Source organism: Phyllostomus hastatus, unplaced genomic scaffold (genome assembly GCF_019186645.2).
Source record: "Phyllostomus hastatus isolate PE091 unplaced genomic scaffold, TTU_PhHast_1.1 phas_contig_1633, whole genome shotgun sequence".
Lineage (NCBI taxonomy): Eukaryota > Metazoa > Chordata > Mammalia > Chiroptera > Phyllostomidae > Phyllostomus > Phyllostomus hastatus.
In genome coordinates, this window is record NW_025333652.1 from 1 (window position 1) to 6,866 (window position 6,866).

Sequence of the window (6,866 nt, forward strand, 5' to 3'; positions counted from 1 at the left end):
TCTATTCATACTTATTTCTCTATATTTATTTTGTCATTGTGCGTCAGGGCCCAGCAGGGTCCAGGGTGAAGCAAAGTAGTCATCTACAGCACAGGAGGTGCTGAGAGTGAGATCCTCTTCACAAGCCTCTGGGTTCCTGCCTCACCCTAGACCTGACCTTGCTGTGCCCTATGTGAACCTTCAGTTTATCCATTCTCTACAATGTTTCTTACTTTCTCCTACTGTATTTCTTAATTGTTTTTGTGACCTGTGAATGCCCTTTCTATAGCAATTTTGTCTTTATGTTTTCTCCGTCTTATGCACTCTCATCATTACTGAAGTTCTACTCTTGTGACTGTATCCACCACACTGAGTCCCTCCACCTGCCTGTTCCCCTCCACACTCATCCATGGCAGACATTCAGTCTTACCTGCTGGCTCATTCTGCTGGGCATATTGTTCATTTGCTTGTTGGCTTTCTAGGGCATCGTTGTTGCCAGTGGTTGTATCAACAATCACACTTATCTCTTCTTCAAACATGTCATTTGAGAGTCCATTATCAGATGTGGCTGTACCTAGACCACATTTTGATTCATAGATATTTAATTTGTTTCCTCCATCAATCAGGGTCCAGCAGGAAAATACAATAAGAAGCTGTCTAAACTTTTAGAGCAGAGGGAATTTAGTCCAGATGATTAGTTATACAGCTGATGGAAGAGCCAAGAAGCCCAAATGGAAGAATGTGGCAGCTTTCAAATGGTCAAGAGCAAGGTATGTGAAGGACTAAGGGTGAGGTCTGTACCAAGGGCATATCCCAAGGTCACTGGGTGGGGACAAGCTGGACTATGGCTGGCCTGCTTGGTGGGAAGTGGTGTCATGGGGAAGATGCAGCTACTGCCAGAGTTGAGGCCTGAGAAAGTGACAGCAATATATACCCGGCTTCTCCCTTGCTCCCATCCTCTAATGTCTTGCTACTGTCTACCAGGTCAGGAACTCAGCTGGACGCAGTACAATGGAGCTGGCAAGCAAGTCTGCAGGGTCTGTGGCCAGGGTTAGAGGGCAGAGCAGAGCAGGAAAAGATAAGGAATGAATCTGAGTAAACCTCCCAGGACCTGCACACCCCCTTCCCCACAGTGAACCTCCTCTGTGCATTATTGACTCCATTGACCCATCCCACTCTCTTCCCACCAACCCCAATTGTGTATGAATGGATAAACATTACTTTCATTGCAGCTTGGTTTTTTCTCATTTAGAACTATTTTTCTAAGCTAACTAATTTATAAAAAATATTATTTACTAAATTAATTCTCACAATTTTAACATAGAACTTGGGCCCTGGTGCATTCTAATGCAATATCCATAGTTCTTTGGAGCCCCCTCTGGAAGGAGGGGCACAAGACACAGCCCTTCCGGCCCCTGTGCTTGTCACAGTCAACCTTCCTAGATGAGTCAGACTCTTGGACACATTTATTGGTGGTTTGTTTGCAATATTTGGGTCATTACTCCCTCCCCACCACACCCCCTACACACACACACACACACACACACACACAGTGAAACCCTTTTCTGCCCATTACTCACCACTGTTCCTTCCTCTCGCCCTCCTCTTCCCACCAGCTCACTGGTAGATAAAGTACTAAACTATGGATTGATGCATGTTGGATGTTTTATACTCTAAACATTTACTTTCTGAGTAAACATGACTTGTGAAAAGTATAAAGGTGCTCTCAAAAATCATTCTGAAAATTTTTTTAATAAAAATGTCTTATTAATTTAAAACATCCTTTCTGAATAACACATCCCAGTGGAGGCTACATAATATGCCTTCCAGGGTGTTTTAGAGCAGCTCCAGGCCTGCAGCCCTGGAGTTGAAGGGAGAGGGTTTGCACAGATTCACATGGTGTCCATGGTCCTGTGTAAGGGACCCAACACATGAGAGATCCTGGCCCAGGAGGAACACTCATTATCCCTACCCCCCTCTTCTCACTGCAGTGCTGGCCACTGCTGGGTGTGACATCAAAGCAAGGCTGCAGCCAGTGTTAAGCGAGACAGAGGCAGAAGGCTTGTGAAACCAGGTGCACAAGCAATAGGTCCAGGCCAAGGATGGCAGGAGCTGGCAGCACATGCAGGAGGTAGGGAAGAGCCAGCCCTCCCAAAAACCAGGAAAAGGAAGACTGTTATCTAAATCTTTGGGGAAAATGCAGATGCAAAGAATGACTATTCTGGACAATCAGCACTAAAAAGAATCAGCCCTACCCTTCACCCCCATAGCACATGCCAGAATAAGACAAGAAAAACAATGATCATAAAACAGTTACTAGAAACACACCAGCATTATTCAGGGGATGTGGGCCACTCCAAGGCAAGTTTGAGTTACTGTCAGTTCCTGGGGGAAGAAAGTAGAAATTTATTCCAGAAATTGAAGTGTGAGCTGTGCTGTTTTCCTCTAGTCCCATGTAAACCTTTACAAGGTAAGACTTGATGATCCCCTCCCCAGGTATTAATACAGGTCTCATCTGGACCTCGGGGTTCCCCTGTGACTCTAGCCATCCACTACACTGCTGGCCTCAGCCAGGCCATCTTACTGAGATTGCTCACAAGTCACTCAGTAACTGCAGATGGCTTCTCATGTCACCCAAAGTCACCATGAACTTTTAGAGCTGACTTTGACTGGTGCCCTTACTTTCTACAAAATCTTGTTCTCTCTTCCCCACTTCCCTTCACACCACACCATGACTCTGCATGCCTGTTTTTCTGTAACTGTTGGACGTTTCATGAGATTCCGTGTCGGATTTCCTGCACTTCCTCCAGCTCTTGGTATTCTTCTTTCTGTGTTTCTTTCTACTTATGTTTCCTGTTTTTAACTCAGGCTTCTGTCTTTTCCATGAGACTATCTGGTGTGTACAGGGTTAGGAACACAGGCTCTAGGTTCAGAATATCTAGGTTTATCTTGCCTATTTGACCCCCAAGCCAAATGCATACACAGTCTCTCTAGATTTCAGTCCTTTTCAGAAATGCGCAGATAGTGAGACTGCTCCCCAAGGGCAGGTGTGAGCACTAAGCCCACGACTGCATGAGTAAATGCTCAATAAGTGAGCTCTTAAAAATAAGGTTGTTTTATTGTGTCCTTTACCTCCTTTTCCTGTCTTTCATTTCTCTTCCTTCTCTCTCTCCCTCAAATTATAACCATCTTCTCCTCCACATCTTACCACTTCCCCTCTTCTTTCCTCATATGCCTGCCTATGTCCTTGAACATTCCTGCTCTTGAACGGCATCCCCCTATATTTAAATCAGTCCCATTTTCTGTCTTCACCAAGGATCTCCTATGTGGTGTTGACCTTGTGCCCACAGTTCCTAGTCCTCCACAGCTTCACACTGATCTTCTCTTACAGGATTTTTCTAAATCACAATTACTACCAGGTCAGTATTCTTGTTAAATCTGGTTTCCTGACACTCTGGGTTCCTGTCTTGATTATTGGGCTCATGGTCTCCTGTCACAGCTACTTCTACAAGACTGACCTCTGGGCCGATGCTCGCACATATACCCACCGCTGTCTTCTCCAGGTTCCCTCTATGGTTCTCCCCAGATTCCCAAACCTTACTCTGGCCTCAGAGCCCACCTCCCTTTCTCCTTTCCTCTAAGCAGATGAGAATCGGTTTTTATCTGGTTGCAATCACCTTGTTCAAGGTTTAGTTGAATACCAGATCTCCCTCATTTTCTTCCTCATCATTTTCCAGGTAATTGCTTATGTTTGATATCTCTGAGAGAAGGCAAGAGAAGAAGACAGTTAGAGATCTCCATCCAGAATAGTGACATCACCTCAAATTGCATGTTTCAGAATTTCCACGTGTGTTGTGGAGAATGTGATAATAAAACCTTTTCCCCTTCTTTAAAAGCAAGTTTGACTTCTGAGTTAATGTTCTTGCTCATTACTCTGGAAACCTGATGAAGGTGGCCTCCCCCTCTGTGTTACTAAGCCAACACTGGGTTTAGGGGTAAAAAACGAGCAGTGACAGTATGTAGGAGATTGCCTGTGACCTGGGAGGGACTAGGTATGAACTCTAAGCCATATTTGGTCTTCCTCCAATGTCATGACTCTTGTAAGTTAGCTCTTTCCTTTGGGGTTGCGGTAAGTTATGATTGTAGAGTTGTTACATGAGACACCGACTCCCATGGACATGGTGTGGCTAGGACATGGTGGATCCCACACTCATACCTAAGCTGTCACTCGAGGCAGGTAGTACGCCACTTGATGGACTGCTGTGTGGACCACTACAAAGGGTCTCACAGAAGAGCAGTGACTGACACCACCCTATAGGGATGTTATTTTTCTTGTCATTTGTTCTTCCAAGTAAATCTGATGCCACTGTGTCTCTGCATGTCCTGTGAGTCTAAATGCCTAGTTAAACAGACCACCTGGTGGGTGTTTAACTGTGTCCATTATGTTATAAGCTTTGAGAGGCTCATGCTATGTCTGCTTCTTAACTGCTGTAGCTCCACCGCCTAGCACAGTGTTTGGCACATGGTAGGAACTCAGTATATACTTGTGGAAAAAAAATTGGCCATGGACATCAAAAAGTTAGTAATAAACCTAATTACCTCTTTTGAAGATTGTGTAACTGCGACGTAAATCAGGATAGTTCTTCATGATGGTATTGCTGAACAAATCACGCAGAAGGGGAAAGTCAAATGTCTCCTGCAGTTCAGTAAGAATATCATATACAGCTGCTGTTGCAGAAATTCGCATAAGCTTTGCTTGATACTCCTTAAAAAATAGAGAATGCGGAAAATATAAATACAGAACAGCCGCCAGATAGTGATTTTATTGTTAATGTATGACAATTTCCCTAGATAGTATCTTCTGATGTAAAAGTTTAGAATTTGTATATGTTTGTATGACTACTAAGTGGAACAACTAAATCTGTCTCCCTAGAAAACATCTGTTTGTGAATTTAATCTCCTTATCCTCATTTATAGTAGATAGAAGGAGGAACAATTTTGTAGAACAAAAATAGGTTCATGTTAAGTGATGTGTATCCCTTGCAGAGCCCAGCCAAATATTTTAGGAATCGATTTAGCAGGTGATGTGCCGCTGTTCCTTTGACTGGAAAACACTTGTCCCTTCCCCAGGACAGACTCAGCCTAGAAGGGCTCAAGCAAGCCAGCTGATGATCTTTTCCTTCCTGTGAACTTTGCCATAAAGTAAGCATATTCATAGGGAAAGACAAAACTTGTACTCTGCATTTATGCTTAAGTTTTTTGCTAAAATTAGCAGAATTCTGATACTCCAGAAATACCAACAGAAAAGGAAAAATAGGGAAAAAAATGTCACCAGACATTTATTCTCTGGGGATTTTAATGTTCTCAATCTAAATATTTAAATTGATATTTATTGAAATGAAATGTTGTGACAATTATTATTTCATTAAATGAAATCATTAAGCTTATTCCTCCATTCATTAAAATTACTGTTTTTCCTAATTTGTGCTATATTATATACATAAATCCTACAAGGCATTATTCATGTGTGGATCCAACCTGTCTCCAGGGCTATTCACCAAACTCTGGGGGCACCACAGGGCACTATTCCCTTCAGTTAGGAGCAGGACTGTTTCCAGTAATGCCTGTTTCTCTTCTCCCCTTCTTAACTCTAGGAACACTTACAGCACTACATGAGAAGGTCCCCACTCACAGGAGACTCCTCAGTTGTCTGATTGTTCTCTGACATTTGACTTCAAATATATCAGAACAAAACAAAGTTTAGCGCTGTGTGCCAGATTGTGACAAAGTAAAACCTCACTTACGTTATATTTTTCATTAGTGATAAATTCATGGTCCCGGAGCATTTCAAAGAAAGGAAATGGTCTTTCTATTGCAGTTGAAATTTCCACCTTATGCCTTTTGAAGAGCTTGCCTGCAGTCTCCTTGACACTGTTATATATGTCCTGGTCCTCTGCAGACATTCTGGAGAGAAAGGATACCATGACAAAATGGTAGAGCAATCTTTGGCGTAGGTCCCCACTTTTCACAACTTTGAATATTTCTTGGCAATCCCTTCTAGCCTCAAAAGGTTTTTTTTGAGAAATCAGCTGAGAGTTTTATTAGTTACATCCCCTGGACCTAATTCAGGTGTACATTTCTGCAACACATCATCCGTACATGGTATTGTGTGTTAACGACCCTAGTCAAGCCTCTGTCCATCACCATTCATCCCCCCCCCCATAACCCACCCCCCTTCCCCTGGCATGAGTTCTTCCTCTTTTTTTTCTTTTTTGCTCAATCCCTCCACCCTCCACCCAGCCACATACACCCAACAGCTGTCAACCTGTCCTTTATCTTTTTTGCTTGTTAGTTCATAAAGTATGACTTATGATGCCAAAGAAAATGGACCTGAACAGGCAACTTAGGGAAAAACTAAAATGTCCAATAAACATAAGTATTCATACAAGATAAACATCCCTTTTTGCCTACTAAATTGGCAAACACAACTTCATAAGTGACAAAGCAGCGATGGAGAAGATTCAGAGAAGCAGACGTTCATTGCTGGTATGAGCAGAAATTGCTAAAGACTTTACTGAAAACATATTGCAATAAATTCAAAGATAGAGTCCATATTGGTCCAGTAGTCACCCCACTTTGGGAACCTAGCCTATGGAAATAAAAAACACCAGTTTGCAACTTACAGAAACTAGAGTTCCAGAACTTTCAGTGGTACCTTATTTCCCCCTCAGAAGAAAGACAAGTTCTTACAGTACTCAAGGGGCCCGAAATAGTCCAGCTCTTCTCCCCTGTCCCCTAGCTCACTTCCTCTGGCCAAACCTGCCTCTCTGCTGTTCCTTGACTACACCAGGCACACGTGAGCCCTAGAAACTTAGTGCTGTCTCCCC

At 43.0% G+C, this 6,866-nt stretch overlaps 1 long non-coding RNA gene across 1 annotated transcript; it reads right to left on the reverse strand.

Annotated features, from left to right (window-relative positions):
* Positions 1–414: 414 nt before the first annotated feature.
* Positions 415–3,690, reverse strand: LOC123814639. The gene is made up of 3 exons (XR_006784970.1): positions 3,657–3,690; positions 2,308–2,364; positions 415–553 (listed from the first exon to the last, which is right to left on the reverse strand). It is a non-coding gene; the product is annotated as an uncharacterized LOC123814639 (long non-coding RNA).
* Between the last annotated feature and the right edge of the window lie 3,176 nt (positions 3,691–6,866).